General features: G+C 31.2%; 1 pseudogene; it reads right to left on the bottom strand.

Moving 5' to 3' along the window:
* Positions 1-12,236: 12,236 nt before the first annotated feature.
* The window catches only part of LOC128161021 (uncharacterized), a 29,144-nt pseudogene continuing 17,188 nt past the window's right edge, over positions 12,237-24,192 (bottom strand).

Below are 24,192 nucleotides of genomic sequence, written 5' to 3'. Positions count from 1 at the left end.
ACTACATCAAGATTTACACTATTGTCACAAAAAGACGATTTATATGTTCTGTTAAATATTTTTTTAAAAGTCAATTTGAGCTCAGCTAGGTGTTAAAGTTTCAAGACTTATATACTTCTTATTCATCATGTTATGTATCATTTATCAGCAGTTATTATCTGCTGATTTTATAAACTATTTCCAAATGTAGTGAGCCACCTTAAAGGGGCATGGTCACGATTTTTGTCAAATTCTATTTGTATTACTTACAATGCTTTAGAAATGCATTTCCAATGATCATCTAAAATTTGAGAGTCAGGTGTAGAGGTATGAGCAAGATACATGGCTTATAATTCTTTGTCATGTAAACAGCGCTTGTCCCCTGTTTTTGTTTACACAGGTTCAATATGCCTGTTAAAAATCTTTCTCAAGCTGATTTGTTTATCTTTTTATTTTTTTTAAACCATAAATAATATTTTTTAAACTTTTAACACATTCATTTTAAGTCTAAAACTAGAATTTTTACTTCTGACAATTACTTTGTTTACTTTATAGCAAAAAATTGTAAGCTCTGTAACTTGCTTATAACTCAATGAATGACAGTCAAATTTTGGTTCCCAATAAAAAATGCCTTACTGAAGCATTAAAAACATTAGAATTGAAAAAACAAATTGACCAAAATTGTGACCATGCTCCTTTAATGTAGACATTTGTGGTGTTAAACAGTCTAAATATATATATTACAACAATTTTACAGGAGAGGGCTTGGATTTCAAAGCTGAGGTTGTAAATAAAGATGTGCAGTCCTGGATGCCAAGAGGTGTGCCATCAGGAGAGGATTGGTTACGTGTAACCAGAAATTTAGAACATCTTAAAGAAGTAAGTATTGATCATGTTCGAGCTTTCAATATGGCCGGCAAGAGGCACTGTTTCACAAGAAGTACTGGTCACAGAACTGGCCAATTGACAATTATATTTGATAAGAATTCTTCATGTTCAGATGATTAATTGAACATTAACTCAAAATTATTGAAGGCAGTGTATTTGTAATAATAGTAATCAAAGACCTAAATAAAACTCTATGCCTGAAAAATTTATGTATGTAATAATTTGTTGTATTTATTTAGTTTAATTCTTCTAAAGTGTTTATGGTTTATTCAATAGCAGTTTACATTATATTCTCACTGTTTCAGATCCGTAACAAAGCAAGACAGATGATGAGCACCCCAGCAAATACCAGAACCATGAGTCAACAATCTACTGGTGCAAGATCAAAGCCTGATTTGAGTGCACAGGTTTTGGCTTGGCGTGCCCAATTACGGTCAAAGAAGTACTTAAAGGACCCCTGCAAAGAAGATGTGTGTCACGTTTCCCTTACTTCAGAAGAGCTTGACCCATCCCTGTTGGAAATTACGGTCCGTGCAGAAAACTTGCGCAAGAAATATTTCGACAAGACTTTCGTAGACTCACAGAATGATGATTTACCACAAGAACCTGTGTATGTGACTAAGAAGGAGCGAACAGAGAAATGTTTAATTTCGAACAGAACCAAGAGCGAAATATGTGACATCACTTCAAACATGTTGGCTACCATTGTGAATGTGGATGTGAAAGACTCTCTTACGTCGGAGTTTAGAAAGATGATGCCATTGTGTAAAGTGAAAAAGAGTGATTTGTTAAAATTCCATGACATTGTGTTGGATGTTTGTGCACAACAGGATGAACTTTTCTTACATGAGGATTTGTAATTCTGTGGATTTGTTTTAAGGATTATGTTCCTTATTGTCTGTGCAACTTAAATTCTTCAAAATTGATTTTATCATTTTTGTTTACTTTTATCATGTTTATGTGTTGCTGGTTTTTTTTTTTTTAATCAAGAGTATTTTTTTTTATACATGTTGTCGTTGACCTTTTTTTTTTTCTCATTTTCGTTTTATGATTACTTATTTACTCATATTTGTCAGGTTGAAACAAAGTGACAGAATTTTAAGTGATGTTAAACTATTAGTTTATTGCAACATTTCATATCACATTGATTTATTTATGAAAACTTACGTCAATAAATAACTTTCTTAAGATTCACTGAATGTCACTTTTAAAAGGACTTTTGTGAGTGTCAATAATAAATAGTCAAAAAATGTTCAATCCTGAAACAAACGTCACTGTTAAGTGTTGCCATGGTTTTTAGTTTGATATTCACGTCCACTGAATTGTTAACAGTCCAGCTTACAGTCAAAGCACAACCACTTTTCACTTTTTCGCATGTGTCCAGGTCTCAGGTGCTTGGGGATGCAGGTTTTGTGCATCCAGGATGCACATGGCCCATCACAACCAATCCACAACCGTCTGGAATTGTCTTCCTTGTAAAACTTTTCACAGTACACACACCTGGCCATGTTGTCATCTTCTTCCAGCTCACGGTTTTCTTGATCTGCAAGAGTGAGGTTGACATCATCAGTAAGAGAAGACACAGCACTGTATGAATGTTCCAAAGATTTGGTAATGCTGTCCTTTTTAGGTGTTGAAGCTTGTTCCTGGGTCAAGGTGGTCTTGCCCCTGGGTGGTGGCGTTGCTTTCTCGGTGCTGAACTCGTTTTCCACACTTGTTGTCGATAAGTTTGGCAGTTCCTCATCAGCATGGGCTAGAATGTCCCTAGCAAATTGTTCATCAGTGGCCTGTGAAAGTTTACCAAGAATTTCACTTATGTCAGCCTCTCCAGTCGAATCTGTTTCCTGGTCTCCTATGGTGACAGATGCTGTGTTCCCAGTTGCCGAGCTGGTCTCCTCGTAAAACATAGGAAGGGACTTCAACTGTCCTGGCAGGATAGCATTTACCTTAACATTTGTCTCTTTCCTGACTTTAAGTGGTGAAGGCTTGGGTGGCATCTCTCCGTTGAATGGTGGGACCTCTTTCAGAGCATTCGTTTCTTTTGAAGGATGACACCTTTTTTCGTTGCGTGTAGGCTGAATCCCCGTTGTCGTGAATTCGTAATAAATGTCATCAGTAGCATATATCTTTGATTTCTTGCACTCGTTGTCCACAATTTTCAGAAACACTGAACAGCCAGTTAGGGAGGCAAACTCATGGCACTTGTTGATAAGGGTGTCCTTGCGCTTGTTTTTCGCCGTGTACCTTTGTTTTTTGTTTTCTATGTAATGTTTCTGGTTCCTAGAATATAACGATAGATGTGATGTTATTGTAATGTTTTGTAATATTTTTGTTGTCTGTCAACAATTTAAAATTCAAGGTGATGTCAACAGTGTGTGAATTCAGCATGTTTAGTAATTGATATAGTCAAGAGTTTCTTTCTTTTTGTTGCCATGTTTTCATTGTTTTATTTATCATGCTAATGGCCATAATTTTCAATTAGAGTTTTTATTTTAATTATTGATTAAAAATGGGGAAAATGCTTGTATCTGGGGATAGGTTAATCTTATTTTTTTTCAATTAGTATAACTTTGTGTTAACTGTCATTTGTGTAAACTGTCATTTAAATGACATTTATGATGAATTATGAGAAATCTCAGAGTTTTCTGCAGCTCTTGGCCATTATCATGTTTGATATATATATAATTATATATACATTAGGCCTATATCTTATCGATTGTTACTAAGATAGATGTGATATAATATCATGTTAAAATCTGATATGAAGGGAATTCTGGAGTTTATTTATTGTTATTGATTATAATATGATCTTTGCTATCAACTGATGTTCAGCTATTTTGTTTTCAAATTACTGCAATTTGAAAAAATAAATCTAATTTAAAATTCTTGTTTGTATGCATTATTTCAGAAAGTAGATCCTTATAATGACATGACATATCATGTCATGATGAACAGGTTAATTATTTGGAAAATCCAAAATTAGATGGGGATACAAGAGGAAACTTGCCTATCGTATCAAGTTATTAAATTCACATTCAGTTATTACCAGTCTGATGGTGTTTGATGTAGTCATATTAATGGTATTTATGAAAAGGCATGCAAAGGGTTGAATATATTAAGATTAATTTCTCAAGCATAGAATTGATAGAGAAACACTGGATGAAATATATATGGTTTCTATCAGACCTAATAATAAATTTTGGTGATGTTGTGTGGGGCAACTGTAACAAGGAAACTCTATATTGCTTGAAAAGGTACAAACAGAGGCAACCAGAATAATAACAGGGTTGAGAGCTAACTCTTCGAAAAGTATCTTATATATTGAACTTGGCTGGGAAACCCTACAGTCTCAAGGGATTTCCAATTGATAAATCAATAAAATATGTTTAAATGTTTCACTTTCATTATTATCTAGCAATACACATTAAAGTTAAATTAAATGATTTAAATTGTTCAATATCCCTTCATTAATAACACAATAACTTAGTACCTACTTACATACAAAACATTGTACCATATACAAGAGGCAGTGTTTCAAGGTACACAACTAGAAACTCTCTTGATTATTCTGTTCCAAAATTTAGATTAGAACTATTTAATAAATCATTTATTCCTGATACTGTCAGGAGATGGAATGCCCTAAGTCTTAATACAAGGGAGGCAACCTCTATTAAAATATTCAAAAAATGTTTATACAATGATACGGTAAAGCCCCAGAAACATCTTTCATTTGGAAAAAGATTTTTAAACATAACACATACACGTTTGAGACACAACTGTATTTTAAATTCTGACTTATTCCGCTGTAACTTAATAGCCAGTCCAAACTGTTCGTGTGGCTTATCAGAAGATGCATACCATTTGTTTTTTGTCTGTAAAAAGTATACAAGAGCTCGGAATTCTCTAATGAATAAGCTATTGACATTAAGTTACGTACACATTATAGATGCACATTTATTATTATGGGGGGGATGATTCGTTGACAAATATACAAAACACTGAAATTTTCAAGACAGTGCAAATTTTTTTGAGTGAATGTGGTCGTTTTTCAAAAGATGTTTGAATTTATAAGGTGATATTTTATATGCAGTAGATTGTTTATTCATGTATATTTATGTGTATTCAATATATTCAATATTTCAATATATTCAATGTATGGCAATATTTATAAAATTTCATTACTAGGAGAGGACTATCTAAGTTTTAGAACTTGTGTCTTATCCTTTTGATTTATTCAATAAAATATGTTCAATTCATTCAATTCATCCCTTCATTACACCGTTTTACCTATATTGCAAGATTATGAATTTTTTCTTTATAAAATGTACTGATATATATGTTGAAATTGACTTATCTACAAAAAGAATTGATGGAGTATACATGTTTTAAACAAAATGATGCTTAAAGTAATTGTTTATAATAAAAAATCAAATACAATTTAAAAACCTTTACACCATTACCTCTTAAAAGGTCTTATATCTTATATTAAATATTATTATTGTAATGATAAAGGTTTTTTAAATAGTCAAATTACTGTAGTTACTGTATTTAATTGATATGTTTTTGTTGTGTTTTTTTTTTTTGGTCATGGTCATAGAAATTTAAGAGTGTATAATTACAAATGCACAAAATTATTGAGCAGGCAATCAATATAATTGGGAAATGTAATCAAAACAGTTTAAGTTCAAAGGATGTTGTTTATACAGCAACTTTGTCAAACTTAGTCAACCAAACACAATCAAGTGAATGATAATAACCACATAGACACCACAGCTAGGGCGCCATAGCCCCCTTTCACATGCTACAAACAGATGAACAGAAGCCAATTGACACTGTCACCTCGGGGGGAGGTTTGGTGGAAGGGGTGGGGAGAGCGACAGAGGGTGTTCCAGGTATACCCATAACACACACTAGTTACAACCCCTTGACACAAGGTTTCAAAGATTTCATACAAATGATTAAAAAAAACAGCATATTTGGTCAAAAGATATCATATATTAAAAATATATATATAATTTCAATATTAAGAGTAAAATATTTACTGTATTCATAAACCTAATTAATAAACTTTCTGAGAATACTGCAGTATAGGATTACAGACCGACAAATTTTAAACGCTTACTTGTAACACATCAGAAAGTTTATTGTAAAAGACTATTTGCCATTTATTTTACCCAAAACACAACTTAAATAAATTTGATTATTTATATCGTGTGTTCAGTTAGGCATTTTGATAAGAAATTTTTTTAAATGTCATCTTTCAAATAAAAAAAATAAAACTCATTATCCGTTCAAAAGCATTTTCCTCCTATCTCACCACCAATGCACCACAATCGTATTTATTTTTTTATAAATACTAAATCGCTGAATACTGATGAAACTAAAATTACAAAAACTTGCTTGCGGTACTTTTTAAAATTTTTATCCAAAGATGTGATATATATTTATTTTAGATTTTCAAGTACATGTACTAATAAATCCATCCATTAGTAAAAATATCTCATTAAAGATAAATAAAAAAACTAACAATGCAATTTTATTCCATTTCTTAGACGAATACACTAATTAAAAGTTACCATGCATTTATACATCTTTATACATCTTGTCCCTTTCAAACTACTTTTGAATAAACCATGAAAACCTTAATTAAAACTCACCTGACAGATGCCATGATGTTGGATTTTCTTTCTCTTTCTTTTTTTCAAACCTCTCAAGTCGAATGATCGGGCGATTATAATCATATCAATTAACTTCTAATGAATTTAATTGACTTTACTTGAATGACGTCAGAATCAAGGACGACAACTCTTGTTATTTACATTGGAAACAAAATGGCGGTCAATGCTACGGGACGTAACTCTTACAGGAAGTTCATTGTTACGGGAGATAACTCTTACCGGAAGTTAAATGACACGGGAGGTAACTCTTACCGGAACTTGACTGTTAAAAAGGAAGTTGAGAAAATCGCAATGCATGACGGTGCCAAATACTCCGTTTTCGGAGTTTACTCCTTTTTCGGAGTCCGCCCAGACTGATTAGTGCAATTATATCAGGTGATAATCATACAAGACTTATACTCCTTAATAAATCAAAAAAGTGAAGGTACTTGAAAGTGATTAGCAAGCTAGTTGTCAAGTTGTTGGAAAAGGTTGCATTAATATTTCACATTTAAATAAATAATCCAGTTATATTTAGTCCTTATATATGGCATTAAAATGTCGTATCTCTGTCGAATTCTAGAAACACTCAGTAAATGCTTGCTTCGTTAAAAACAATGACTATACAATTGAAAAAAGAAAAATGAGTCATTCTTGTTAAATAAATGTAAAAAACACGCATCTAGTAATTGTCCAGCGTTCAGTACTCTCAATTCTTTGAATGATTTATCATATGTATCGCTTAGGCTAAGCATGCATTTATTTGTGCTAAAGTTTTAGTTATATGACATAGAGCGTTTCGGGTATACTTCTTAGAAATGAAATATAGCAATACTACTTCTGAGTTTTACAACAGAATAGCATAAGTTATAAACAAATCAGCTGGATTTAAAAAGAAACACCAAAAAACCCACCATTCTGCTTGATTCATGAACTATATTCTATTCGATTAATTATATACATGGTCGATCGTCTAGCTCATATATAAAACTGTCTGAATTTTTTTTTTTTTTTGCAATTTGGAAAGCAAGTTGTGACAGAGGAAGTCCTGATTAAAAAAAAAACCCGAATCTTACATGTTCATACGAGAATATTTGATAAGGGCAACTCTATTTCAGTTTTCATGTGTTTAATTCTTAGGAGTAAAAATCAACAAGCATCAAGCATTTTGTGAAAAATATGGAAAGTGACATAAAAACAATAATGATAAAAACACATATTAAGATAATCAGAATGAAGATTGTTTTAAAAATATTTGGGTATTTTTTCTTTATTCGTGTTGTTACTATGGAAACCACGTGTTTTTAGACTGACTGATTTGTACTTCATTTTAACATGAACATTTTTGTATATACAAAGACAATATTATGTTAAATCATCTTAAAACTCTATCAATAATTTTTTATACTACAAAACACTTTGCTGTAATTTAAACATCATTAAGAATTTACATTTACTTCATCCTTTGATATTTATACCCGTTTTATCTTGTTAATTTTGCATGCAAACACCAGTCAATTCAGTGCACTTTTATGAAATTCTACAACCATGTCAAGGTTAACTAACACCACATATTTATATTATGACATTTGTTCTAGAAAAATCAATTAAAAAATGTTTAGGCAAGTCACCCGTTTATAAATAAATGCCGATTTTATACACCTGGAAGCGTGCAAGTTTTACTCTAATTACCTCCCTTTGATAAGACTCTCTTACGAAAGAGGTAAAAGCGGTATTTTGTTTACATTGTTTACATCCAATATTTCTAAGGAGCTGAAGTGAGACGACTATGGATTATTTTAGTTTCTGGATTATAGAAGTGTTAATTTAGTTCATTATCATGGTAAGTGACAACTTTTACTGGTTTTTTATTTTCTACTAGCAAACATTTCTTTAACGGGAGAAATAGTGGATGCTGTAGATCTTCGTGAAAATTCGGATTAACATGTCAATGCACACAACATTATAAATAATATTTTAAACATGACAAAGAAAATTTATACGTGATTCCTTAGTATACATAGTGTTTGTGCATCAAGGACAATAACAAACTTTTAATAAAAAAATATATCAACATAAATGTATAGACTATGGTAGCTACATGTATTTTGGTACATGTAGTATACAAGTACATGTTTGAATGTATCTTGTGTGAATAATTGATCAGTCTTCTTATTATTTTATATGTTGATAATCAATGTTGTATTCACATAAAATCATCTATTTGTACCATATTGCTTGAAAAAGTCAAGATTGTTCACCTATATTTAATGAATTATAACAGTAAAATACTATACTGTACGAGTTTTCAAGACAGTTTAATTAAATAGGGAATGGAAAGGTGTATTAGTTGTAACAGGTTCTTTGTTTTATTACAGATAACTTAGTGGGTTGTAAACAGAAAATGTGTCACATTCAAGCCAAATGAATAAACTTAAACGAGGATGGACACTAAAATCTACCATGTCTACATAACAATTGAAATATTCACACCAGACAGTTCAGAGACAATGCTTGAACTATTTAAATTTGCAAAAGAAGAGGGTGAAAGTGCAATTGTGAAAAAACAGACCAACAAATGCAACAAATTAAAACTAGGGATGATTTTCTTTAGCAGAATTTCTTTCATTCTTGAAGATAAACAGCTATGTTAGCCACTTTGATCCACAGAAAAGAAGAGCTGGCTTTCAAATAAAACTGAAAAATCTTATAAAAAAGAATTCAAAATTATATGTAATTATATATAGGGATATTTGGGTTGAATACAAAGGTACAAACAAGTATTTTCTGAACTATTTCAAAGCAAATGTGTGCCTGACTTATACTCTGTCTACTTTTGAAAATAACATGTGTTCATATGTCAATGCTGATGCATTATGATTTATTATCACTTGATCATTTGAGTTGTTAAATTATTTTCAGTGAAAAATATTTCATCTTGAATAAATGTACAAAAAAAAAATGATGGTAAAAATTAAAGTTGATATTCATAAGATTTTTTTTATTTGTGTTTACTTTATATTGTTAAATAAAGAAGGAAATCCATGTTAGATAGAGCATTCAGCAAGTTCTGCAGTAAAAGCAGTAATACAGGTTTATGTCAAGCTATTTGAACTGCCCTGATCACATTGACAAAACCAAGACTAAATAGGAAATAAATTCATGCATATGAATATAAACCAACAATTCACATATTGATATTAAGGCTACTGTACGATCTATATCATCTGACTGTCAAAACATTTCTCTGAATTACCTTGATTTTAATTACAAATTAAATCATTTAAATTTTTTGAAGACCAATTCAATTTTATGTAAAACAATTGATTATTAGATTTTGAAGAAAACATATTTCCCCATCTTAAGGACAAAAAAGTTTAATTACTGATCGATAAGGGAGATGGAGAGAACTCATTTTAAATGTGGCTTAGTACATCAGTTCTTAAAGGAAGCATAAACATATTGTTGATTGAATTATTCTTTTGAGACACTTTTTCTTATGTGAAATTCCTGCATGAGTGGGTGCTGGGAGGGGGTGGATATGACCAATTGAACTGAAATAATTATTGTCATTTATTTGTTATTGTTACATCCAAATACGATTTGGGCTGATATCACTGAAAGAAGGAAACTATTGGTGACTGTGTTCAACTATAAAATCTTTATGATAATCAGATGAACATCTAAATTGGATATTTTGCCTTCTGAGGAATAAGTTACCTCCTTGATTTCTTTTTCTGACCTTCACTTTTTGAAAAACATCATTCTCTTCACATACTTTTTCATGCAGCAATGTTTTTTCTTAAATATACATATTGAAAAATGAATTATGATGGACTTCCACCCCCCCCCTCCGAAAAAATAATCTTATTGGTGTTTGATTTTATCAGAACAACTTGAAATCTCCTAGACATGCTAGAGTAGACTGGAGATTCAATATTACATATAGAGATGAAGAGCATGTCTTTCTTCTAAACTGAGGTCATTTTAAATAATTACGCACCCTTCAGAGAGCTTTAATGGTAATAGACTTTCAGTGTTAACTGCTTCAAATACAAAGAAAAAACCTGGAATATTTTAAGCCATTTTTGTAAGAATTGTACATTTAAAGCCCTCTTTCTAAACATTGATATATGATATTTTATTTATGAATTAAAAAAAAAAAATATTTAGAAAACTGCATTGAAATCATAAGAAATCTAAACATTAAGAAAGCTTTTATTTCAAATCACACTTAAATTAAAAGTTGGCTAATTTTAAGTACAAAAAGGTCAGGAAAGATGCAACTTTAACAAAATATATATGATATATATATATTTATTTTATATATTCACTCTGACCATCATTATAGTACTTATATAATGAAAAACAATATTGGTATATGATGTTATTGTTTAAATGTTTTGACAAGAATATCTAAGTCATATTTCATTATGTTGAGAATTGCACTTTAAGTACAAAAAAGTCAAATAAAATGAACTCAGAGGTTAAAGCCTGACCTCCTTCCCTTGTTTTTCTTGGTACAATACATTTTAAATGATTGTTTTGTATACAGATGTTCACTAAATTTATGATTCAACCACATTGAGGAGTAAAATACCTCATTTATAAATGAAATTAGTATTTTACCTTATATTTGCCTTTACGTCCGTGTGTGCATGTTTTCTAATTTTAGATAAAATGAATGATCCTTAAAATGTCATTAAAAAACAACTTTATAAAATAGAAAATTTGACTTATTGTGCATCTTTAACCATGGAATATTTTAAAAATAAGGTACAATATGATGTATTCAATTTAATAATACCTGGTTTGAATGTTACCTTTACCCCTGTGTAAAAGCTTAAAATGCAAATTTGATATACTTTTAAACCTTGTACAACTTTTTTCCCTCAACGTTGCCTATGGATTTTATTTTGCATATATATAGTACAGATGATCACTAACAGAAATACATAATTCATTTTTCCAGCAGTGGTAGATTTTGCATATAAAGTGATAAAGATGTGCAATTTTTGAAAATTGATAAGCGTCTAAATGCATGTTCTCTTCCTGTTGTCATGGCAACAATTACAATGAAATATTTTAAAAATTTATTTTTTCCTAAAACTGGGAAAACTCAGTCTCATAATAAATACAAAAACCAAAATACTATATAATATCATGTAAAGGAATAATTTACGTAGATGTTTAGGTAAAATCATTGTTTTATTTTCAAAGATTTGTGCACCCGTAACTAGGGAAATAAATTTCCTTGGATATCAGTCCCTTTGTATGACACAAATCATTGTTTATCAGGGTTTTTGTGTTAAGTAGATTAAAATCAATAATATACAAGCAGCTTTTCAAAAAATATTTTTTCCACTTTCAATGGAATGCTTGATGCTTGTTGATTTTTACTCTTTTACCAAAATAATTATATTTCTTTGGATTCTTGTAATTGAATATTTACATTGCTTTTCGTTTAAATTCACACGACATATTACTTTCAACCATGAAGTCATAAGTATATTAATATTTGTATTACAACTTAGTTTATCGAAAATAAATGTATCTGATCTCTTTCTATATCTCTTTGTTCTAGGATTGCTAATTAATAGTTTGAAAAATACATGCACGAAACAGCCTAGATTGTAGCTGCTTCCTAAACACACCTAAAAGTTTACAACCCGAAAAAGTTGGTAACAATTTATTTCAGACGCTTTTTGACAATTATTGAATGCCTACCATACAGGGGACATTGCAAAACTCCCATCTCTGATTAGGATCAGTGGTGAAGCACCATGGTCCTTCAGCCTCGTCCTTATAGGGATTTCTACAGTAGTTTCCTTGATCCTTGGCAAACCAAAAGGCGTGACCATGTGGAGACTGTGACTCCCAGCGCATGCACGTACGGCCACTGATGGTTGTGTTAACATGGCCAAAATAGTCTGCTCCTCCAGCAGTCGTCAAACATTCATTAGGTGGTGTTACTGAATTGAGTTCAAAATAATTAAAAAAAAAACAAAAAAAATTGACAAATCATTTAGCCAAATAACACAAACATTTGACAAATCAGTTAGTTAAAAAACACAATGATATGTGCCTAAATGCAACACATCAAAAAAAAAATTATTTATTTTAAACCATTAAAAAAACAATTCAAATCGGTAAATCATATTTTGGGGAATTGAAAAGTTGTGTTCTCTACCAAGTTATATTTTAAAGAAAATGTGTTTGATTCATTCACTACAATAAATCTAAATAATCAATACAATATTATAAATAAAGATCATGAAACCTTTCCAACTTAAAAACAAAGAAAAGTTCATTCCATAAGTATAACTGGTAACTGAATTATATTCGTTTATCACATATAGAACACTTATAGAAAAATGTTACCCGTTAACATCGTTATCCGTCTTACCACATGTTGGTATATCACAGTACTCCCATCTCTTTGCCGGATCAGTAGTCAAGCACCACGGCCCCTTAGGCTCCCGGTCAGGGTTCCTACAGTAGTTTTCCTGGTTACCCAATGAGGCGGTGAATCTATGACCATGGGGAATTGAATCTTTCCAACGCTGACAGGTTCGATTGCCGAGCATTGCTGCTGTAGTGGACGCGTACTCCCAACCAAGCGTCGACCGCTTACAGTTCACTGCATGGTAAAATCAAAGTACTGAAGTACTGACGGGAGTATTTATAATTTTTTTTTATACATCAACAATTTGTTACTTTGCATGGCAAGTAATTTCTTAGCTCTATTTGAACTCACATTTAATTAAACATATTTTTTCCGAATATGAATTCTCGGGGCTTTCCAATAAGAATTCTGCACTGTAGACAGAAAACCCCATATTAATCACGTGGTGTATTATTCAAAGATAGAATTAACGCCAGCAAAGTTTACGATGTATATTATATAACAGTAATCGATAATATTTCTGGAAAAGTATATCAAAGCAGTTTTTAACAAACAAATACAATTGTAACAATAAAGTTTAGTTTATGCATGTACTGGTTCTATATTTTGATTTGATAGACTGTCTTTTATTCCAAACGCTACCGCCGTAATCGAACTCTATCTAAAATCTAAAATATCTAAATTGTCCGTATCATTCAAAGTCTGACTATCTTTTTTAATACATCACATCGGATTCATCGATTTTTTTTTTTAAGTACTACTTTTTGGTTAGCGTAAATGATTTGTGCTAAGGTTCAAACGCTGTTTTACTTCCGGTTTGCCATAATTAATGTGTTAGAGAGTTGATAAAAATCAACCCCAAAAAGTGTCATCAAAAGCTTTTAATAATGAAAAAATATAAATTCACTGTTGATATTGAAATTAAGGGGGGAAAAAAGCTGGTCACGTGATCAAGTTATGTGAAGCCCGACGGGCTTCTCAAAAGATCTGATCACGTACTAACCAAATTCATATCCCAGTTAACTTTATAACATTGTTTTTTATTACTTTTATTTACAGTACCGATTAAACCCAATCTATCAGAAAGTAAACTCAGACTAAACCCTGGTTTAACTTTCGGGTTAAGTCTCAGTTTATCGTGGGATTTACTGAGCAGACCCAGATTAAACCCCAAGTAAACCCATAGTAAACCCAGCGCAAAGACCCTGATCAGAAGTAGACCCATGAGACAGACGCTTAATGTATCTTTGGAATAAACAAGTGGTAGTAATTACAGAGTGAGACAATAAGATAAAAGATGTTTAAAGAGAAAGCCAAAAGCAAACCGCGAGTTAACCCTAAGTTAACCCTAAGTGGATCCAAAGTAAACCCCAACATGACACACATTTTCAAAAAGTAAACCCAAAGTAAACTCAAAGTAAACCTGGCGTTTTGTTAGGATTTACTTTTGTGTTTGGTTGGGTCTGATCCGGACTGACGTTTTAGAAAGGCAAATGCCAAATCCTCCAGCATTATTAATTTTACCGTGTTTCTGTGGACAATAGTGAAACCGTCAAACGATGAGTGCGTGCAGTAATCGTTGTGATGTAATGAAACTTCAGACAGAAATGACTGTTTTTAAAGTAATCTTTACGTTCATATTTAAGGGAATATATGATCATATTTGCAAATGATAATATTAAGCATATAGAACAATATTTGATGAAATGATTTCCTGCATTTAATAATTTTTTATATACCTTGCATTTTTAGAAAGAAAGGATAAACCTCTATATACACCATTTTCATTTTAGATGTTTTTAATGTCCTAATACATGCACACTGAAAATAAATTTCATTGAATGTATTTTCGATATCAGTCACTTTTTTGGACGAAATGTAAATATATTTTAGCTCGTTTTGTTTTTGATCACAAACTTCACAAATAGAGTAACATATACATTATATATGCAATGGACGATATGTCAAAAATTGAAAATAGCTTTAAGCAGTGACATAAAAATGGACAACCTAGCATTGACTATACAAGACATGAACACTGCTACAGTCGTATGGTGTGTGTATGAATATTAAAATGAATTGTAGATACAGATATACTCTTGCATTACCAATTTTCTACAGTTAATTCTTTCTATATTTTATAATAAGTTTCAAAATACTAAATTCTATTCATCACTTGGATTTCCCATATATATTTAATGGTACTGTAATGGAAAATGAAAGAAACCATATGGAACCGCTTTTATTTAGATCAGTTGATTATATGTGTGTGTATCAAACCTTAGGTAATTGGTTACCTTCATCTTCACACCTGGTACCTGTGTACGCTGACAGACAGGTACAGGTGAATGATTTTCCATTTCTGTTGCAGGTTCCTCCATTTAAACAGGGGTTCGATTGACAAGGTATTGTATCTGTAAAAAAAAAATCAAGTGTAAAAGACTTTAGTAATGTGACACATGATATACATGTACCTCGTACAAAAGTAATTTCTAAAAACAAAGTTTAATATTTTACCCATCATACGATGGATAAAATATGTTTATTAAGAGATACATGTACCAAAACACTGAATTATGCATTTGAGAGTAAACATCTATTTCGTTTTAGTCATTAAAATCGGTCACACTGTAAACATATCACATTATGTAGCACCAACAATGAATTTAACAGTACTTTACTTGAAAAAAGCACTTCCCAGCGGCCAGAAGAACTAATTTTCCGTCGCACAAATTTGACACCGCTAATAGTTCGTTACTACATAAAGACAGCGGATATGAATTACCATTCTTTTCGATGGCGTTAAATCTTAGTCTGAAGCCTTTCTTGGCGGGTCTGTCCTGAACAAATTTGCTGTTAAATGTGAGGGTCATGAAGTTTGGACTATCCTTGGATCCAGTCCACTGGTCACCACTCATATCCCCACAACGTCTAAATAGATAAGAAACAAAACAATTTATTTGCCGATGTAATTATTTTTAGGAGTCTGCATGGTCAATCACTAATCTCTGATACATACCCATCAGTAGTAATATTCCTGAATAATTTATCTTAATTATTGCTGATAAATGACACTTTGTGATTTCGCAGTTCATTCATTCTTGATTTGAAAAAAAAACCAATCATTAAATAAAACAAGAGGCACAGGGAATATACGCTCATCTGAGCAATGGTATGCATAACTTATCAGAAAAAGGTCTAGAATGTTATTAAAGTATCAAATACAAAATATATTGATGGATAAGTAGCGTTTATCTTGTGCATAAAGGTTTTCAAATGTTCTCCACATCTTGTATAAGTTAAACACTGAGCTTGTTTTAATGTTTCAATTTTATAGAATAAGAATTTTAAAGATTTTTTTTCTCGATTTATTCCAATGTAAAAAAATTTCACCACATCGTGCCCCACTCTACCCAATGGATCAATTTGCTGAAACAAACTTGATATACACTACAACCTAAAGGGGATTCCAAACATAATACAGATTTTCTGGTCAATAAGTTGTTTGAGAGAATGGTTTAAATGATTGTTCTATTTTATTTTTTTGTAAAACGTCAACTCCCATTGTGGCTACACTCTTTCTTTACGAGACAGGATTTGAATAAACTTGAAGGTTCATTACCCGAGGATGCTTCCACGCATGTTACAGCTTTTCCGGCCAAATGGTCATAGGAATACCTTGAACGATTTTACCTCTACACGTAGGCCTATACTCCAATGTAAAAATTCGACTCCGTGTATCCCCAACCTACCCCTTATGATATTGACGCGAAGAAACTTGAATCTACATTACCTTAGGATGCTTCCATGCAATTTACATATTTTCTAGACAATTCGTTTTCGAGAAGAAGATTTTGTAATCTTAATTGTTAAAACTCGACCACCAATTGTGACCCCATTGTACCTTCATAATGCATGATTCAAGCAAACCTGAATATGCACTACCAGAAAATGTCTCCACACAAGTAAAAGCTTGTCTGGCCGATGGGATTTTGAGAAGAGTTTTGAAAAATACCAATTTTTATTTTAGTCTTACAAATACTTTAAAAATATATAAACTTTACAGCCGCACACATTTATAATATTTACAAAAATATTCTGTCATGTTTAAAAAAATGCATAACACGGCGTTAGTGATTTCAATGTAATTTATACTGCGTCTAGCATTATCGTATATAATAAAAAAACAACCAAAGGCCAAATCAAATTATCCCTTACTTAATCCCCGTTTGCCCAGGGAGGTTGTATTGTATTTCTAACCAATGGTAGCATCTGTTCAAACCGTTGGCAGGAAGATGGAGATCTTCGACCGTCAAACGTAAGAACCATCCATCTGGGGCCTGTAATTAAAGATTTTCCCGCTTATTCTTAATTTTTCATCACAACATTGTAATTAATGTAAACGATTTATTAATTTGAATATTCCTAGCTACATCTGTACAGTAATGTGTCGAATTCGTATCTCACTTATTTCTTTAATTCTTTAAAAGAACTGTGTAAAAAATGTAAAAAAAACTTTATTTCAGACATAGGAAATAAGCACTTGTGATTGGTGTAAAAAAAAACTGGTATTTTTAATTGTTCATGTACAGCTATAAGCATGTTTTTTTGATGACCCAGTAAAAAAATATATATAATTATTTCATGTACCACATTAAGTAACCCTGCGTTGTCAATTGACTTTCTTTGAAAAAAGAACCGAACACAAATCATCTCCAACACAGCCGACATATGATTCACTAACCACGCATAACACATTTATATCTATATCATTATGCGGCAGGCATTTCGGCATTTAGCTTACAAAGAATGATGTAAACAAGGGTTGATAAAAGAATTTTTAATCATAACATATAACCAACTTATAGATGTGGTTAATAGTGTGTATGTTTGACATTCAACTAATTCATAAGCTATACTTTGATTGTTCACTTTTCCCCATACTTCATTATAATATCACCACACAGCTAATCAAAAGGCATAATCATGCATTCATGTTTGTGTAGTTGTACATGTTTAACTCTCATTAAGACCAACGATTTCTATTCTACATGTAGCTACGTAGGATCATCTTAATTTGAAGATGAATTTTAACAACGCACAAGTAGACCAATTATTACCTAACATTACAAACGATATATTAAATATAAAACGCTGTGTATTTTAACGTAAGTAAAACAACGAATCGCAAAATTAAATCTAGACGACATTTTAGGTGTTTGGTTACCATAGATATGTTAAAGTTTGTCAAAGAGATGAGAAAACTATCATAAATTTGTGACCTAATGAAAAACTACTTTTCATAAAGTGGTGATCTAATGAAAAACTACTTTATATAAAGTGGTGTTCTAATGAAAAACTACTTTACATAAATTGGTGATCTAATGAAAAACTACTTTACATAAAGTGGTGATCTAATGAAAAACTACTCTATATAAAGTGGTGATCTAATGAAAAATTACTTTACATAAAGTGGTGATCTGATAAAAAACTACTTTACATAAAGATAAATAGTTTTTCAAGAAGAATGAATTTCTATCTTACCGTTTGTAAATAAGGCAACTATAACTTTAACTAAGCATAAGTCAAACCTTTACACCCCAACGACAATTTATCCCAAGTGGATAAGAGACAGGATATCCTGGCGATATTACAAAGTCATCACTACCAGGAAAAACGTAAACCATTCCACCACAACCTGTAAAGATGATGTCAGAAAATCAGTCATAGCAAAGGTGGTATTCTGCTTTCTGTATGCTACATGTAACAAAAAGCTGATTCATTTATCTGTGAGTACGAAGTTATGCAAACTGATTGGTATCAAAATCGATCCACTTGCGTAAAACATCTGCAGAAAATTAACCTTAGTTAATCACAAATTACACAGCTCACCGAGACAAGGCACAAATTACACAGCTCACCGAGACAAGGCATCACATCAATGAGATTATATGTATATATATATATATATATATATATATATATATATATATATATATATATATATATATATATATATATATATACACAAAATGAATACTGGTAAGTCCAATGCTCAAACAACTGAAGTATTGTGTTTTAATCAAATAAAGCACATCGGTAACATCCGCTTTTTAGATTTTAAAACATAAATCGGGTAAAAAGCTACTAGAGACAGCATTGTTTTCTTGTATTGTATAATATATATGCAAGAAACCGAGTATGATAATCCCGAGGATGAGCATACGATAATATCATCAAACAATCAATCAAAAAATATATCGGATTCTATCAGGATTTTAAATCCCTTTCGTATCAGAAAACTAACATAGAAATAACCCGATAAACATATACTATGTTTTTGCTTTACAAGATTTTGAAAACAATTGAAACGTGATGTATTCTAAATGATAACCAGTCGTTCGGTATAATAAACAATTTATTGCATGATAGTGAGGGAGATATGAATATTTATTCCCCCATGAAAAAATCATATTTCCCGAGGGCAACACCCGAGGGAAATACGATTTTTACTAGAGGAATAAATTTTTATACCTCACTCGTTATCAGGCAATAAATGTATACTATTAAATGCTATAATTTTGACCTACCATCGTCAGTGATCACAGTTTCGCATGTTTTTCCGGTGTATCCCCTAGGACAGTAACACACACAGTTATGGTTCACAAATCCCCCGTTGATGCACTTGGGAGGATTCTTACAGTGTGCTGATGGAAAAAATAATGTGGATGTTTTAACAGTGGCTTTAAGTTATTAAAAAATAAATGTATACTCTTTCAGTTCTCATTTGAAAAATAACCCTGCAAATTTCGGTTTTTCATATTCATTTCTGAAACAGTGTTTAAACCTCCTTCTGATTAGTTAGTTGGTTGACTTTAGAACATGTTAGACTCATCCTAGCAAAATAGTTTTCACATTCAATAAGGCGATTTATAAAATATTAGAAATCTTATATCAACTTTATTTGATAATTCAATGGAGTCGGTTTCTTTTAGTAATAATCTTTACTAAAACCTTTTGAAAGTTCCTGAAAATGTATACCAAGCAAACGTGTTTGTTCTTTTTTTATCTCGTTTTCATGAACGAGAAATAACTGAAACCATATATTTTATTCCCAAATAAGTATTGAACATACTTTAAAATGACACATTTTTCTCCATATAACTTTTTGTAAAGAAACACTTTCAGGAACATAATATAAACTTTTACGTAATTGTAGAAGACAGCTGCAGGCACATATTTAAAATAAATATATATATTTAAGTAATTGTCATTGAAAATTCCAAATGAAGTCATAAAACAAGAGCATTTCTCTTTTCTAAGATGCTTGTGTACAAAATATATGCTTCAATTTCTTTATTGCTATATGATTAAAATAACTCTTAACTTTAACAAAATACCATTACAGTGTGCCTATTGATATCTACAAAAAATAATGCATAGAACTAGTACGTTTAATCTCAAATGCCAATTACATGTACCTGCACATTGGTAGTTTACTACAACATCTTTGACGTCATAAAAATCCATTCCCTCTCCGGCACCAGTCGCTGCTAAAAACTCGAGATCTCTGTCTTTGAACTCTATTGTTTGTTTTCCGTTTATTGTAAATTCCTGCACAAATAAAAAAATAATCTTATACCAGTATAACAAAAGATTATGTTTCCTTGTTAAGATCCAAATAAAGCCGACCCTTTGCATTTGTTAGAATATTTCTCGATACGTTCTTTTAGCTCTACTTAATCATCTTATTTTGTTTTAAAAGGCTTACCTTATTTTGTCTTGGTTAATATTCTTAATATTTTCAAAAGTGTCATTAAGGCAAACTAAAACAACTTCAGCTGTATTACGCCCCTTTCTTAATTGGCGCATGAGCAGAACCGACAAAATTTTCGTGCGGCCGAAAAAAAATAGATATGGTTTGTAAACTGTTTCCTCAACATTCGCTGTAAAAAAAGTACTCGTACGAATGTCGCACGATTCAGAGCGAACGTTGTGCGATGTAAACGCATTTAAAGATTTCTATGCAAACAAATCAACTAGGATAGTGTAAATTCTAGATTTTATTAAGGTCAAGATCTAGTAAATGAAAGGTGCCTACAGGTTTATGAAATTCAAGATATAAACTCTTTTAATGATGCTACATAACAAAATCTTTGTTTCATAGTGTGTACTGGGGCTTGGTTTTTTGGTAAACACAATGAAAAATCATGTTTTAAACAATAATTTTCTATGAAATATGAAGGATAAAAGTAACAAATTTCAGAGTTTTGTCCATTTTTGACTAATGAAATATATCTAGAATGCCTACACTCTCTCCAAAAACGGCATTATACAAGCTCTTGACCTCCTCTTTAAAATGATGTCAAATAGAATATAGGTACCGGGATAACTTATCCCGTGATTTAATATAGAAGGTCAAAATATTGTTTTATTTTCTACATAATTCCTTTCAAGCCGTAAAATAAGGGAAACAAATTCACCAATTAATTATGACGTCATAATAGTTCTAGCACCAAAAAAACAGTCTTGAATCATTTACTAGATATTGACCTTAATTGTACAAACTATGTGCCTTGACTAAATAATAAGAACCCATAAGGGTTAAAAGTTAAAGTTTAAAAACCTTCTCAAAAACAAAATATACTCGTTGCTCGCAACAAGATTTCATTTAATTTGCATCTTCTATTTTGTTAACTAAATACACTACCTTTAAAATTTTTAGTATTTGTATTTATGTTATTAAGTATCTTATATACTTTATTTATAAAAAGGTATTTTCCGAATATGCCATTAAAACTCAATGGTTAGTCTCCTAAGTTATAAGGGATTTTATATTTTCAATATTGATTTTTTTTCGATTTGTAAACCTTAATGTAGAAAATATTTTAGAATTATTTTTAGGATTACAGTGAATTGATTATATTTTAATGCATCATCATGCAATTTGGAAAGCTTTTTTATGTTTCAAATTTGTGAGTCGTGATAATTAATGATGCGTTTACTTCACAGTTATGGCAAAAGCATTTTCCATCTTTCAAAGTACAGATAGAAACTTACGATAACCTAATTATTTTGTTATTCACATATGTGCGGTTGTGTTTATGAACTATAATTAATTTTCGTTGTTTTATTCATAATGTTTTAGTGGATGTTATTCGTACATTGGGTATAAGCAATATCGCCGCTTCCCTCAACCCATTAGTTTAAGGGAACCCACTTGCATGAATGTAAGTAATGGATATACTTTTTTTTCGTGTTATTTTCTAACAATAAAATAAATAAAACATTTTAACAAAACCAGTTTTTATTTCATATATCCCTTTTTTCAATAATATGTCAATGAGTTTTATAAAATTAATTACTTTTTTAAATCTTCTCCAAATTAAATTAAACCACTCACTAGCAGCGTTTGGTGAAACTCAATCGCGTCAGGGTTTGAATTTACAAATGTTTTTAGATGTGAGGTAAAAGACAAGCGTGTTCTTACAGTTATTGAGTGTTATAGTTAAGAAAAAAAATAATTAAAACAAGATAATGACCCTAAGTATATTTTAAAGAAATTATATGAATACTGGTTTAAATTAGATATAAACTATATGTTCCTACAGCATCAGCTTATAGTAAGTGTCAAAGGAGATAAAAACTCATATAGGAATGAGCGAGTCATACTTAAAATTTAAAAAGAATAGTTATAGACTTTATGAAGATGATCTGATTATAATTAGATTTGTATCGATGGTGCACATGCGTCTATTGTTTTAAAATTACTACAGAATGAAGTCCAAGCAATGTGTAACGGTTTACCATTAAGTTTTTAATTGTCTTTGTTATCTATAAAGTGTTTGAGCTTGGCCCATCACAGTAACTGTTTGTATGGGTTTTATTACACAATGTGAAAAAATATCATGTCTCGCTTGTCTTATTTTACTAAGCAATGACAGCTTCATGTAAATTGGTAATTACAAGTTCTGGCCCCAGGATCAAGAAGCTGTCCTAGACTTAAGTTGGAATTCGTATGCATTATATTAGTTTCATCATAGCAAACGAACAAAATTTGAAATATATATTACATGTAGGATTGTTTCCTTAATTTGTTGCTACCTGCACATTTTAAATGTAATTCTTTGATTTATAAGCCCTTGTAGGTGGTCGTAACTTTGACTTATTTTTATAATATATTTGATGATCATGGAGCCATTACTCATGAAAATCATATTTATACATGTCATGTGATCAAAATATTTTTACGGTTTTACGGTGTACAACAAAATTCAAATCATGTCTTTCGCCGTTTTCCATGACATTAAGGTGATTTCGATCAAGTAGAGAATGCTGTGTGTCTTACGTGATGTTCATGTAAACCGCGGCAAGACTGTCCGTGTTAACTCGTTTAACAAGCATTAATCATTAAACCAATAATATTTTGTTTACTAAAAGTAAAGATAATTATTGTTATTAATTATAACAAATGTAAAACGTAAGAAATATTTATCCAATTAGAATAATTCTACTTTAATGAAATTCACTCATTATTAATGAAAAAGATAACATAATTTGAAAGATTTTAATTTTGAGAAAAAATGAAAAAATCCATATGGTTTTTCTTCGCATCGTTTGGTTAATAAATGTAAATGTTTCATCATAGTATTAATGACTCAGTATATATACATATAATTATATATATATATATATATATATATATATATATAGAGAGAGAGAGAGAGAGAGAGAGAGAGAGAGAGAGGGAGAGAGAGAAATATTACCGATTAGACCCAACCTAACAGAAAGTTAACCCCAACTAACCCCTTGGTTTACTTTATTGGTTTCTCTGGGTTTACAAGAGTGAACCCAGAATAAACCCAGAGTAAACCCCAAGTAAACCGAGAGTAGACACTGATTAAACCCCGAACAGAAGTAAACCTTGAAAGCAGACGGTACAAGTGTATTCGGAATATACAAGGGGCAGGAATTACAGGGAGTAGGATGATAAGATTAATACAGGTCTGCTTAACACTTCAGTGCGTATAGTTGAAGCCAAAAGCAGTTTTCGAGTAACCCAAAGTAAACCCCGAGTAAACCCAAAGTAAACCCCGAGTTGACCAAAATTATAAAAAGGTAAACCCAATCCGATCAGACCCAACCAAACACCAGAGTAAACCCTAACTAAACCCCGGGTTTTCTTTGTGGGTTTACTTTGGGTTTACCTTTTTATGATTTTGGTCAACTCGGGGTTTACTTTGGGTTTACTCGGGGTTTACT

Source organism: Crassostrea angulata, chromosome 8 (genome assembly GCF_025612915.1).
Source record: "Crassostrea angulata isolate pt1a10 chromosome 8, ASM2561291v2, whole genome shotgun sequence".
Classification (NCBI taxonomy): Eukaryota; Metazoa; Mollusca; class Bivalvia; order Ostreida; family Ostreidae; genus Magallana; species Magallana angulata.
Note: the sequence above shows the minus strand (reverse complement) of the source record. Positions and strands in the feature narration are given on the sequence as shown.